Below are 12,932 nucleotides of genomic sequence, written 5' to 3' on the forward strand. Positions count from 1 at the left end.
TGTGGAACAACAAATGAAAATAATGTCAAACATTATTGTTTGAAAACAGATACATTGCGTAAATTTAAGTGCGTCAACTAACTGTTTAATGCCAAAGTATTGATTTCCTGCCATCTTTGATGTAATTAAACAACTTATCAATGCGTCGGAATGTTGTTTCTAATGAGAAGGGTTTTAGGCAGTTTTGAAAACATCCTATATTATTTCAAATGTGGACCTGAAACTCGTACAGCAGTTAACTATTGTTATTGTGAGAGGCTATATAAAATTTCTTCTCGATTGGTGTAAATGACGTTATTAATTCACAGGCCGCAGCATGATTAAAATGAATGATTTGCAAGCCTGGCTGGGCCTGCTGTGATCGGGCACAGATGCGACAGGTGTCAGCTGCCCAGCGTGGGAACGCATCATGTAGTGCTCGAAGCCACGAAGCTTCCCAACCGTCAACGGGTAATCCATGCATACATTGTAAACGTGCTGCCTTGTAATATTTTTTAGTAGTTACATGTCCTCACTTAAAGACCTTCTGTCATCGTTGTACAGAAAGATTTGCATATTTCATTTTCAGTAGGATTCCAAAAAGAAATGAAACACGTATGCGTTAAACCTCAGATTTTAATATCCAAATGGAGAGGATTGTATGCGTCACATACAGTATATCTTGTTGCTATGATGAAGAAGACCATTTCACTGCAAAATATTGCTCAGATGATTGTATTCGATTTCTTGCAGCGTTCTATGAACTATACATACAATGGCTTGCTCTATGACTACGTAGTTTATTACGGTAGTGACCCACAGAAAACACTGGATAGTTGTTGCGATTCAGGTAAGAAGCGCTTGTATCTGACGAGGGCACCAACCAACGGGTCCTAGAGGAAAGGCTGGGGAAAACTATTGAATATCATTTGTTACCAAGTACTCTTTAAAACAATTTATTAACGAACAATAATTTCCATTCCCCGACAGAAACGAGGCACAAGGCTCAACTTCAAAACGCATTAAGGGTTAAAAGTGTGCTTTCACCCTTAAAAAGGGCATTAAACTTGAAATACCAGAAGAGAAACAATTTATATATCGCATAAAGTTTTTTAAAATATTATTCATCAGAAAATTAAATGTTAATAATTTACGTTGGAAGTCATGCCGAGGCACATCATAATCTGAAAATAACGAGGGCACAAACCAGCAAACGACACAACCGACCCCAGACCTCGGGACTCAGCCCCCCGGCGATAACAAGCGACTGCTACGGTCGCAGGTGCGAATCCTGCCTCGGGCATGGATGTGTGTGATGTCCTTAGGTTAGTTAGGTTTAAGTTGTTCTAAATTCTCGGGGACTGATGACCATAGATGTTAAGTCCCATAGTCCTCAGAGCCATTTGAACCATTTGAACCATCGATAACAAGCCGAGAAAGGACCAAAAAAAGTGGCTCTGAGCACTATGGGACTTAACATCTATGGTCATCAGTCCCCTAGAACTTAGAACTACTTAAACCTAACCAACCTAAGGACATCACACACATCCATGTCCGAGGCAGGATTCGAACCTGCGACCGTAGCTGTCGCGCGGTTCCAGACTGTAGCGTCTAGAACCGCTCGGCCACTCCGGCCGGCCGAGAAAGGACAGGCACTGCACTACAGCGTATGAACTATAGGAAAGCACTATTAAGCAGTGAACAGGTTAAATAAAACCAAATCCTTTACCCCGGCTCTAAAAGAAGTCCAGTAACTATTATTAACTTTAGATTAAAGCGCCATTGAATATTAACTCGCCTCGTGATGTTAGTTAAAAGTAACAGGTTCAAGAGAGATGAACACTTACAGCGAAAATTGCTACCGGCCAAGGACCAAAAACTATTAATATCTGAAATGTAGAACACCTGTCAACACAATCACAATAAATGCACAAGCGGTCTTTAAACTAGTATCCAAAGCCCAAGTTATACAAATGGCCTTTTATTAGGTTAGTGATCAAATGCAAGTTCTCAAGAACGTCAGTTATCCTCATGGAATTATTTTTAGGAGAGTTTTATATTTAATTTAACAGAAGCAAGCATCATTTGAAGCATCATATAAAATATTCGAATATTTCTCCTAAGAGTTGTGGTATCTAAGAGGGAAAAATATTTACTGGCCCTAATAACAATTCAGTGCCCTTAAATAAAGCGGGTCTCTTTTCTAGAAACCAACATAGTGACGAAATGTGACTTAGAGTTGGGAACAGGGCTCTAACGCTTAAAATTAAATAACCAAAACAACAGTCTGCACTTTACTAAAAGGTGGGGGCCATAATTTTTATATATATAAAACGTTTACCCTAGACATTAGCCAATTTCCCCCAGAAGACAGCTGAGCACGATCCACAAACCCTTTCAAAGTGACAGCAGATGGAAAATGCGGCAGCGTAATATGACCAAAAAAAACTGAAAAACCATGCGGAAGGCCAGCGCCAAACTTCTTCGAACACAACCAAGATCAGGCAGTGGAGACAACTCTCTGTAGAACATACAAATTACGCTCACCGTAAACATAAGTGGATCCGGGCTCTTTCCTCGACCAAAGCCGCATGGCTGCCCCCGTCGGAAGCCGACCGAAGTGGCCGAGCTACAGGCTAGAACGGTCGCAGGTTCGAATCCTGCCACGGGCATGGATGTGTGTGATGTTCTTAGGTTAGTTAGGTTTAAGTAGTTCCAAGTTCTAGAGGACTGATGACCTCAGAAATTAAGTCCCATAGTGCTCAGAGCCAATTGAACCATTTGAACCTCCGTCGGAGATTCGAGTCCTCCCTCGGGCTTGGTGTGTGTGTTGTCCTTAGCGTAAGCTAGTTTCAGTTAGATTAAGTAGTTCGTAGGCCTAGGGGCCGATGACCTCAACAGTTTGGTCCTATAGTCCTTACGACAGAGTTCCAATATTCTTTCGACCGAGGAATCCGAAGAAGGCGTTCACTCGGTGGCCGATAAAGTTGCCATTCCGGTCGTCTAGTACAGAAGGGGAGACGAACGGTGGGCTTCGCCAAATTGTCCGAGAGGAGTCTGGTACCAGCACGACACGTCAACAGCCGCAGCGCCCTGCACGGAGAACGCCGGCTGCCAACGCTCACACCAGAGAAAAAGGTGCGCCGGCAATGTTAACCAACTGCTCTCCAGGAAACTCCCACGTTCCACCGGACACATAACCCACCACCCACCATAACCGCCCAGTCCCTGCCTTTCCGCACAACCCATTTCCTCTCTTCCACTAGAGAGAAGACAAAACATCCTCTACCGGGCAAAGCATGTGCGCAACTCTCCAGGCACGAGATATCAAACTCGGCTCACGGCTCAGTTGAAGTTTATTCAAAACATTGTAGTATATGAAACTTCCTGGCACATTAAAACTGTGTGCCGGACCGAGACTCGAACTCGGGACCTTTGCCTTTCGCGGGCAAGTGCTCTACCAACTGAGCTATCCAAACATGACTCACGCCGCTTCCTCACAGCTTTACTTCTGCCAGTACCTCGTCTCCTACCTTCCAAACATTTCAGAAGCTTTCCTGCGAACCTTGCAGAACTAGCACTCCTGAAAGAAAGGATCTTGCGGAGACATGGCTTAGCCACAGCCTGGGGGATGTTTCCAGAATGAGATTTTCATCCTGCAGCGGAGTGTGCTCTGATATGAAACTTCCTGGCAGTTTAAAACTTTGTGCCGGACTGAGACTCGAACTCGGAACCTTTGCCTTTCGCGGGCAAGTGCTCCACCAACTTTTTTTTTCTTGTATGGATTCCATCCGGTTTTGTGTTTTACATTAGAGTTCATAATAATAACGTCGTGTGACGGGGGCCTCCCGTCGGGTAGACCGTTCGTCTGGTGCAAGTCTTTCGATTTGACGCCACTTCGGCGACTTGCGGGTCGATGGGGATGAAATGATGATGATTAGGACAACACAACACCCATTCTCTGAGAGGAGAAATTCTCCGCCCCAGCCGGGAATCGAACCTGGGCCAGTAGGATTGACATTCTATCGCGCTGACCACTTTTTTTATGACATTCTCCCGCGCTGGCCACTGTTTTGTTTTCTTTTATTTTGTTGTTGTTTTTTTATTTTTTTTAAATTGGAAATTATTTTCTGTTATCCTTTTCTTATACACTCCTGGAAATGGAAAAAAGAACACATTGACACCGGTGTGTCGGACCCACCATACTTGCTGCGGACACTGCGAGAGGGCTGTACAAGCAATGATCACACGCACGGCACAGCGGACACACCAGGAACCGCGGTGTTGGCCGTCGAATGGCGCTAGCTGCGCAGCATTTGTGCACCGCCGCCGTCAGTGTCAGCCAGTTTGCCGTGGCATACGGAGCTCCATTGCAGTCTTTAACACTGGTAGCATGTCGCGACAGCGTGGACGTGAACCGTATGTGCAGTTGACGGACTTTGAGCGAGGGCGTATAGTGGGCATGCAGGAGGCCGGGTGGACGTACCGCCGAATTGCTCAACACGTGGGGCGTGAGGTCTCCACACTACATCGATGTTGTCGCCAGTGGTCGGCGGAAGGTGCACGTGCCCGTCGACCTGGGACCGGAACGCAGCGACGCAAATTAGGGACACTGTTGCTCCTGGGGTATCGGCGAGAACCATTCACAACGGTCTGCATGAAGCTGGGCTACGGTCCCGTACACCGTTAGGCCGTCTTCCGCTCACGCCCCAACATCGTGCAGCCCGCCTCCAGTGGTGTCGCGACAGGCGTGAATGGAGCGACGAATGGAGACGTGTCGTCTTCAGCGATGAGAGTCGCTTCTGCCTTGGTGCCAATGATGGTCGTATGCGTGTTTGGCGCCGTGCAGGTGAGCGCCACAATCAGGACTGCATACAACCGAGGCACACAGGGCCAACACCCGGCATCATGGTGTGGGGAGTGATCTCCTACACTGGCCGTACACCTCTGTTGATCGTCGAGGGGACACTGAATAGTGCACGGTACATCCAAACCGTCATCGAACCCATCGTTCTACCATTACTAGACCGGCATGGGAACTTGCTGTTCCAACAGGACAATGCACGTCCGCATGTATCCCGTGCCACCCAATGTGCTCTAGAAGGTGTAAGTCAACTACCCTGGCCAGCAAGATCTCCGGATCTGTCCCCCATTGAGCATGTTTGGGACTGGATGAAGCGTAGTCTCACGCAGTCTGCACGTCCAGCACGAACGCTGGTCCATCTGAGGCGCCAGGTGGAAATGGCATGGCAAGCCGTTCCACAGGACTACATCCAGCATCTCTACGATCGTCTCCATGGGAGAATAGCAGCCTGCATTGCTGCGAAAGGTGGATGTACACTGTACTAGTGCCGACATTGTGCATGCTCTGTTGCCTGTGCCTATGTGCCTGTGGTTCTGTCAGTGTGATCATGTGATGTGTCTGACCCCAGGAATGTGTCAATAAAGTTTCCCCTTCCTGGGACAATGAATTCACGGTGTTCTTATTTCAATTTCGAGGAGTGTATATGGAAAAAGGCGTCTTTCAGTTACGACAAACAAAATTAGAAATTTACATCCGTAGCAACAACAGAACAAGAGTTCCTTTTTAACTATGAAATAGAATTGGAAACTAATAGTATGATGATGGATAATAAATAAATAAAAATGTAAGCAAATCCCGCACGCCATTCCATGTGCATGGCCCATCTGCGTACAGATTCCATGTTCCAAATTGGTACAACATTTCGCAGCGTGTGGAGCCCCATGCCGGCGGTCATCCTCTGCCCGGTACTGCCCAACTGTGAGGGGGGTTATCGAAGACATTGCACAAATAGTTCGCAAAAAGTTGTCGGTATCGAGGTGTACACTCACGTGTGCTATGACTGCTATGCCAGTAATCAATCACTATCTTCTCATAATCTCGAAAGAGGTAGTATATGGACATGCCTTTAAACCATGTGAGAGCGTGAAGCTTCGCAGGTGTGAAATAAGTATCCTCCGGAGAAAGGATGAGCCGTGGATCAATTGTGCGAGGCGCGATATGTAGGTAGCAGGCGAGGATCTTCTGCACTAGCAGCCATACCTCTAACGCCGATCCACATGCTAAACGGTGTTCGTCAGTATCCACGAGGTGGCAACGTGGGCAAAGGGGGGAATCCGTCATCCCAACATCCTGCAGCCTTTGTCGTGTTACAACCTTCCCGTTCACCACCTGGTACCACGCAGCTCGTACCCGCGTGGGGAGGAACGGCTTCTGGACCGCTCTCCACACTGCAGGCCATAGGGTCGTACGGCTCTTCCCCTCAATCACATTGCGAGGGATGGACCTTAGGAGCAGCCTGTAAACGTCTCTCGCCTTGGGAGTGCGAGTGTTGGGAAGGTCTGGGTGCGCGTAACTATACTCAAGATTAAATGCCGAGAGGTGCGAGAGTGAGTGTGTAATGTGCGCAACCGTGACAGGTGGCAGAAGATACGCCGGCAGCAATTCCTCTAACAAACGTCCCGTAAGGGAAGCATCTTTGTGGGTCTACAATTTCATCATTGTGCACAAGTATAACGCTATAGCTCTCGCTCGTACATTTATAAGTCCCAGTCCGCCATCATGCGAAGGGATCTTGAGTGTTCCGCAGCGGACTTTGAAAAGGTGTCCGGCGGTAAGGTAATATCCGAACGCTGCTTGCAGTCTGTATGCCATCGCTGTCGATATCGGTAGGACCTGGGCCATGTGGATCATCTTAGTCGCCACGTGAAGGTTGAGGTATTCCACACGCTGTAGGAGGTCCATCCGTCAAAGTAAGTTCCGGCGAACTTCTGTGCGTATTGCCTGTAGTAATCGTGCATAGTTCATGGCAGCCATGCGGCGCACATCCTGTGTAAATGTTATACCCAAGAACCGGATCTTATTAACTAGTGGGAGAGGGGCTAAAGCGTCCTCCTGTAGACCTCTCCCAATGGGCATCGCCGACTTGGCCACATTCATGAGGCTGCCCGCTGCCAATCCATAGCGATTGATCCATTGTATCACCGAGTGTAGCCCGTCACCAGATCGGACAAGTAATAGAAGGTCATCAGCATAGATCCTGCAGTGAAAGGTGTGATCCCTCAATGACATGCCCTAGAGCCTGTTTTTCAACCCTCCGACAAGTGGTTCGAGTGCGATCGCGTAAAGGATCATGGAGAGTGGGCATCCTTGGCGAACTGACCGTGGGATCGGAAACGGACCCGCAGTCCGTCCATTCACCAGTACACGGGAGCAGCTCCACGGAAAAGGTGCTGAAATATGTCGAGGAAGTCAGGCGGGACTGTCCATAACGGACAGAAGGAACTTGTGGTGGACTCTGTCGAAGGCGTGGTAGAAATCAATGGAGATCAGAGCAGCTCGAAGGCGACAAATTGTGGCGATGGCTATTAAATCACTGCATTCGCTGGTTGCCCTTTGCGTGTTGGTTACTCCGCCCTGTGTCGTTTGCTCCATGGAGAGGAGTAGGGCCTGGCGAGTAGTCGGGCGAAGATTTTATAGTCCGAGTTGAGCATTGTAATGGAACTGTAGTCCTCGACCGTCCGACCTCTGGAAGGCTTGTATATCGGTATAAGGAGATCTTCCACGAATGCAGGTGGCACGTGGGAACCGGGGGTCATCAGTTCTTGGTAAATGGTGATCCATCGGGGCATCATTAGATCGTGGAAAGTCCGATAAAACTCGAGCGGCAGTCCGTCTGGCCCGGTAGATTTGTTGAGTGCTCCCTTGTTAAGCGCGTCCTCGATGTCGTCCCGTGTAAGTCCAGCTAACAGCGTCGCCGCTGCTGCATCGTCGAGGGTGTGCGACACGTGCTGCAGTATGTCGTGCTCGTCCGCTTCCTCTTCCTCTGTATTCACCTCGTCGTAAAACCGGCGATGCGATAGTGATCTGCAAAGGCTTCTGTAACCGCCGCCTGAGTCATTACGACCCTACCACCTGGCAATACGAGGTCCGTGATCAGCTGCTGTCGGCGTCGGCGGCTGTCGAGCACGATGTGATGCATAGACGGGTTTTCTCCTTCCGTTCGGTCGTGACGTCGCGATCGCACTACGACCCCCTCCAAATGTTTCCTCGTAAGATGCAATATTTTACCTTTAATTCGGCGGCTTTCCATTTGTCGGTTTGGAGATGGTGGTTGGCGGTCGAGTTCGCGAAGCATCGTGTAGCAAAAGTCCAATGTGTGACGATACCAAGCTGCGGTATCTTTTCCGAATTGTGTTAGCACACGCCGGAACGCTGGTTTTGCACAGTCCACCCATCAGCTTCCAGGGTCCTCGGTTGCGCCATATCCGCTGCTGCTGTAGAGTGAGTGTGCATACGAAAGCGCTATGATCGGAGAAGGCAAGCTGCCAACGTCCGGCGTCCATTACTCCCGGCGCTAGAGCCCGTGGGCATAAATGCGGTCTAGGCGACTGGCTGAGTGACTAGTAAGGTATGTCGGCCCGGGACGGTCCCCGTGCACTGTCTCCCACGTGTCGGTGAGAAGCAGATCTCGAACCATGAGCCGAAGTTCCTGACAAGTCGAGAAATGTGGGACTTGGTCTTTGGCGTGGAGCACACAGTTAAAGTCGCCGCCGAAGGTACATTGATCGAAGCGGCTGATGAAGAGGGAGGGCGACATCCTCCGAGTAGAACAGCGATCGTTCGCGGCGTTGGTCAGTTCCTGATGGAGCGTAAATGTTAATGATGCGCGTGCCCAGTGCTGTGATCGCCAGCCCCCTTCCTGACGGAAGGTAAGTCACTTCTTTGATGGCAATTCCGTCGCGAACTAGTATTGCCGTACCGCTGCCATTCCGGTCCGCTGGTGACATATATGGCACATAACCGTAGAAAACGGGGAGGGCCGCTATATACAGTTCTTGAAACAGGGCAATGTCAACATCCGCAGAACGAAGCATCTCACGCAGCAACTGGATCTTCACTGCCGTTTGTATCGTGTTCAGATTAAGCGTGGCGATACGATAAGCTTGTTGCCGAACCGCAGGTGTTAAGTTATCCATTAAGACTGGAATTACCTATGACGCTTCTGACCGTATTGACACCTCCGCATCCCCCCAAACCTCACCTGCAATCCTTTCCAGCCGGCGCCAATGGCGTGGGCTCTGTTGGTGTCTCTTCCATGGTTCCGTCGCATCGCGGTCATCAGCCCACGTCGGGGAACTCAAAACAAGATCGGCTTCCCTAGCTTCCTCAGCACACGGCGTGGGTGCTTACGCTCCAGAAGGTGGTGGGCAGCATCTGTCCTGCATATCGGCATCGGATTCTGCCACTGTAGATATATGTGGTTTGTCCTCAGTTCCGTTCGGTGATGCCACACTGCAACAAATGGCAGCTGCATCTGCGGTAGCGTCGTCATTGAAGGCGGAGTCGTCGTCGTCCTCTGGGGGCTGTGTCGCATCCCGTTCGGAAGTTGCTGTACGCCTCCACTTCCGTCGCTTCGGAGAGCGTTGCTTCCTTGTGTGTCCTTCTGTGTCATACGATGGCAAAGATTCAAGACGTTCCGGCACAAAGGCAGCCATAGGCACAATAAGCGAGTCTACGGCCATGCTGTCGTCATGTATCTTGTTGTCCGTCGACGGGGGCGGCGGCATCGGAGTTGAATCCGTAGCTTGTGGAACGGGTGTGCCATCATCGCCCTGTATTGGACGAGGGAGCCGCGACCCAACAGTGGATGTCGGCTGTCGTGGTGAAGTGGTAGCTGTCGTGAGGGCTGCTGCATAAGTCACGAGAAGCAGCGTCGGCTGCGATGGTGGGTCCGCGTCAGCCGGCGGCAGTTGAGTGATTCGACGTTGGATACATTCTGATCTGAGGTGTCCCGTCTTCCCACAATCAGAGCGGGTCTTAGATTGCTCATCGTAGATGACGATGGCACGGCAGCCACCGATATTCAAATATGAAGGTACATGTCTTTTAAGTTCTGTTCGGACCTGGCGGACTCCGTTCAGCACAGGATATGTCTGGAATAGCGTCCATTTTTCCTCAATATGATCATGCACCGTGCCGTAGGGGCGGTGCGCTGTCACGACGTCCTCCGCCAGTAGTTCGAAAGGAAGTTCGAAAAGTCTGATCGTGCAAAGTCCCATGCCAGAATAATCGACCTGCACAGTCCCCATATTGCCATCAGCATGGCAGAAACGGAGGCCCTGTTTCGTGTCCAAAAGGATCCGTTCACACGTTGCGTAGTTGATGATCTTGACATATACGATACTACTCACAATGGACAAGTGAATGCCGGGAATATCGGTCGCCGGGATTTTAACTTCTTCTCGTAAAAATCGTTCGACTTCGAGTGCTTTGGGCCGTGCAAATTCGTTGCGAAACGTAAATTTGAGCGTCTATTTTCCGTACTGGTGCGCCATAGTGATCTATATACTGAGTACGGCACTCGCGAAACGGCCGAGTACGATGTAAACAACACGAGCGCTCGCTCCGCGGCAGGAACACAAACAGAGCGTCCTCACCGCATCACAGCCAAAGGCCAACTGCCAACTGAGCTACCCAAGCGCGACTCACGCCCCGTCCTCGCAACTTTACTTCTGCCAGTATCTTGTCTCCTACCTTCCAAAACTTTACAGAAGCTCTTCTGCGAAACCTGCAGAACTGGCACTCCTGAAAGAAAGGATATTGTGGAGACATGGCTGAGCCACAGCCTTGGGGATGTTTCCAGAAGCTCCTGTAAAGTTTGGAAGGTATGAGACAAGGTACTGGCAGAAGTAAAGTTGTGAGGAGGGGGCGTGAGGCGTGCTTGGGTAGCTCAGTTGGTAGAGCACTTGCCCGCAAAAGGCAAAGGTCCCGAGTTCGAGTCTCGGTCCGGCACACAGTTTTAATCTGCCAGGAAGTTTCATTATGTCCACTGCTCAGCGCGTGACTGAATGCTGTCTGCTGATCAGTGGCTGAAATGAATACCAGTAGAGAACACTAGTGGCGCCTCTTGTGTAAGAGCACAAGAGCCTGAGAACCCTCTAACTATTGACACGTTACGGATTTATTGGTTATTTTTGTTTGAACGCTGTTAAGCGTAATGCAGATGGGTAATCTGAAATACACGGCACTAAATATACCGCGATGTCCAACATTGCTCCTCTATACTCTGTAAGATTTGGCACCAGGGTCATGAGCACACCATCAGTTGTGCCGGTTAGAAGGAGCTCCTGCACATGCGCAACTGGGGTAACATACTTGCCTTATTGGTCAAATACCTACGGCTTTGGTAAACAATGTACACAATTCGTGGCGTGCACTTCTAGCCCTTACCACCCAACCACAAGTTTCTGTCAGTGCCATCAGGTGGTAGCACACTGCAGCAGACTTTTACCGACGTTCGCTTGGCATAAATCACGGTAGGCGGTAGCACACTCCATTGATATGCCAATTCACTCACTATACAGGGTGATCCACTGATACTGACTGGGCCAAATATCTCACGAAATAAGCATCAAACGAAAAAACTACAAAGAACGAAACTCGTCTAGCTTGAAGGGGGAAACCAGATGGCGCTATGGTTGGCGTTTTTTTAAATAGGAATCCCCATATTTATTGCATATTCGTGTAGTACATAAAGAGATATTAATGTTTTAGTTGGACCACTTTTTTAGCTTTGTGATAGATGGCGCTGTAATTGTTACAAACGTATAACTGCGTGGTATCACGTAACATTCCGCCACTGCGGACGGTATTTTCTTCGTCATACGTTATCCTTGTTAAAATGGACCGTTTACGAATTTCGGAAAAGGTCGATATCGTGTTGATGTATGGTTATTGTGATCAAAATGCCCAACGGGCGTGTGCTATGTATGCTGCCCGGTATCCTGGACGACATCAACCAAGTGTGCGGACCGTTCGCCGGATAGTTACGTTATTTAAGGAAACAGGAAGAGTTCAGCCACATGTGAAACGTCAACCACGACCTGCAACAAATGATGATGCCCTAGTAGATGTTGTAGCTGCTGTCGCGGGTAATCCGCGTATCAGTAGCAGACAAATTGCGCGAGAATCGAGAATCTCAAAAACGTCAGTGTTGAGCATGCCACATCAACATCGATTCCACCCGTGCCATATTTCTATGCACCAGGAATTGCATGGCGACGACTTTGAACGTCGTGTACAGTTCTGCCACTGGGCACAAGAGAAACTAAGGGACGATGACACATTTTTTGCTCGCGTTCTATTTAGCGACGAAGCGTCATTCACCAACAGCGGTAACGTCAACCGGCATAATATGCACTATTGGGCAACGGAAAATCCACGATGGATGCGACAAGTGGAACATCTGCGACCATGGCGGGTTAACGCATTGTGCAGCATTATGGGAGGAAGGATAATTGGCCCCTATTTTATCTCGTGGCAATCTAATTGGTGCAATGTATGCTGATTTCCTACGTAATGTTCTACCGATGTTACTACAAGACGTCTCACTGCATGACAGAATGTCGATGTACTTCCAACATGATGGATGTCCAACACATAGCTCGCATGCGGTTGAAGCGGTATTGAATAGCATATTTCATGACAGGTGGATTGGCCCGCACGTTCACCGGATCTGACGTCCCCAGATTTCTTTCTGGGGGGAAGTTGAAGGACATTTGCTATCGTGATCCACCGACAACGCCTGACAACATGCGTCAGAGGATTGTCAATGCATGTGGGAACATTACGGAAGACGCGCTACTCGCTGTTGAGAGGAATGTCGTCACACGTACTGCCAAATGCAATGAGGTCGACGGACATCATTTTGAGCATTTATTGCATTAATGTGGTATTTGCAGGTAATCACGCTGTAACAGCACGCGTTCTGAGAAATGATAAGTTCACAAAGGCACACGTATCACATTGGAACAACCGAAATATATGTTCAAATGTACCTACATTCTGTATTTTAATTTAAAAAACCTACCTGTTACCAATTGTTTCTCTAAAATTGTGAGCCATATGTTTGTGACTATTACAGTGCGAC

General features: G+C 48.9%; 2 non-coding genes across 2 annotated transcripts; one reads left to right on the forward strand and one right to left on the reverse strand.

Moving 5' to 3' along the window:
* Positions 1-3,383: 3,383 nt before the first annotated feature.
* On the reverse strand, positions 3,384-3,458 carry Trnas-cga (transfer RNA serine (anticodon CGA)). Its single transcript has one exon. It is a non-coding gene; the product is annotated as a tRNA-Ser (tRNA).
* A 7,263-nt stretch (positions 3,459-10,721) lies between these two features.
* Trnal-caa (transfer RNA leucine (anticodon CAA)) lies at positions 10,722-10,796 on the forward strand. The gene has a single exon. It is a non-coding gene; the product is annotated as a tRNA-Leu (tRNA).
* The last annotated feature ends 2,136 nt before the right edge of the window (positions 10,797-12,932 follow it).

This window comes from Schistocerca gregaria, chromosome 4 (assembly GCF_023897955.1).
Source record: "Schistocerca gregaria isolate iqSchGreg1 chromosome 4, iqSchGreg1.2, whole genome shotgun sequence".
Taxonomy (NCBI): Eukaryota; Metazoa; Arthropoda; class Insecta; order Orthoptera; family Acrididae; genus Schistocerca; species Schistocerca gregaria.